Source organism: Limulus polyphemus, unplaced genomic scaffold (genome assembly GCF_000517525.1).
Source record: "Limulus polyphemus unplaced genomic scaffold, Limulus_polyphemus-2.1.2 Scaffold14048, whole genome shotgun sequence".
Lineage (NCBI taxonomy): Eukaryota > Metazoa > Arthropoda > Merostomata > Xiphosura > Limulidae > Limulus > Limulus polyphemus.
Genome location: NW_013679658.1, coordinates 1 through 2,153, shown reverse-complemented (window position 1 = coordinate 2,153; position 2,153 = coordinate 1).

Sequence of the window (2,153 nt, the reverse complement as noted above, 5' to 3'; positions counted from 1 at the left end):
ATATATATATATATATATTGTTAGTTAACTTACAGAGTTATAACATTACATATATATATATATATATTGTCAGTTAACATACACATTTATAACATTACATATATATATATATATATTGTTAGTTAACATACACAGTTATAACATTACATATATATATATATATATTGTTAGTTAACTTACAGAGTTATAACATTACATATATATATATATATATTGTTAGTTAACTTACAGAGTTATAACATTTCCATGATCGTAGAACGATCAAAGTTAATGTCATATAATGTAAAACAAAACCAATAAAATAAAGTTTTTGTCTTATTCTTGTCTCTGGTGATCAAGAAAAGACAACCTTACAGCTGAATATATTTACAGATTAGGGGTTGTTTTTAATATTTTTTTATGAAAAACAAAAATGGCATAATCACAGATCCAGAACACGTTTATATAGAAATTAGTCCTTAATCTAACAGTGTTATGAGATAAAAGTTAGGCTTACAAACTGAAATTGACTATAATCTATGTAAACAGTTCAGATAAGAACAACTATTAAGAGTTCAATGATGGTTTAATCCTCCTTCTAATCTCAAAACTTGTACAGTATAAAATTCTGTTTCATGGATAATCCACTGTCAATACAGTATTGAGCGGATTATCTTCTGATCTCCAAAGATTAAGACAACTCGAACTTCTTCGTATCTAATCTACAAGTGAGCTTTACTCTCCCGCTATTTCTTTTAAATTAACAGAGAATTATAATAAATTCTCAATAATGCAGGATGTCATTATTCTTATCTATGTAACGCATCGGTGGGAATCAGCGATTTACCAACTTGAAATACCCTTTGAATACAAAATCTAGCGTGGACAGACTTTACAGAATATTGAGGAAACAAAGAAAGCAAAGTGATGGAGGAAAACGTAGTGTAAATGATGTGTTTCAATTTCTCTTTCGACCCCCCCCCCAGTGGCACAGCGGTATGTCTGCGGACTTACAACGCTAGAAACCGGGTTTCCATACCCGTGGTGGGCAGAGCACATATAGCCCTTTTGTAGCATTGTGCTTAACTACATACATACAAACAAACAAATTTAACAATATACAAATTATATTTATAGCGCCATCTAGCGTGGTAAATTTAAGGTATATACTTTCAGAAACAGGCTCAACATTTAAAAGTCTTTCTTGCTCTTGGCTGGTTTTTTTATGTTTTAATGCAAAGCTTCACGATAGACTATCTGCACAGGGAATCAAACCCCAGATTCTAGCATTATAAGTTGATAACTTTACCACTCACCCACTGGGAGACTGGATTTGGCTCTTAAATCTTTTCATTAATCCCTAAAAAAATATTAGATGAAGAATAATTTTCATGCGACAAAATAATAAACTAAAACTCAAAACCTACATCTGGTAAAAACACATACCTGGTTAAAACATATGTCTGGTAAACACTAATCCAACTTAATAGTTATAGAATTAACAAAATCGGTAAAAACTTCAATTCTTTATACAACACGCTAATGTTGGCAAATCAAAGTGAGACCCTTTAAAAAATCGAAATATCACAGGAGCTTCGTTTGATTGTTTATCGAATTTTGCTCTAAGCTACTCGATGGTCATCTGCGCTAGTCAACCCTAATTTAAAATTGATAGAATAGATGAAAGCCAGCTACTCAACACAACCTGTCGTCAACTCTTGGGCTACTCTTTTTCCAAAAGTGGAATTAACAATCACATTATAACGCCCCTACGGTTGGAAGGGCTAGCATGTTCGGTGACAGGAATCGAAGTAAACAAAAATATTTTATTGTAGTTGCTTGGAGACGAACTAAACAAAAATATTTTAATGTAGTTGCTTGGAGACGAAGTAAACAAAAATATATTATTGTAGTTGCTGGAGACGAACTAAACAAAAATATTTTATTGTTCTTGCTTGGAGACGAACTAAACAAAAATATTTTGTTGTTGTTGCTTGGAGACGAAGTAAACAAAAACATTTTATTGTTCTTGCTGGAGACGAACTAAACAAAAATATTTTATTGTTGTTGCTTGGAGACGAACTAAACAAAAATATTTTATTGTTGTTGCTTGGAGACGAACTAAACAAAAATATTTTATTGTTGTTGCTTGGAGACGAACTAAAAAATATTTT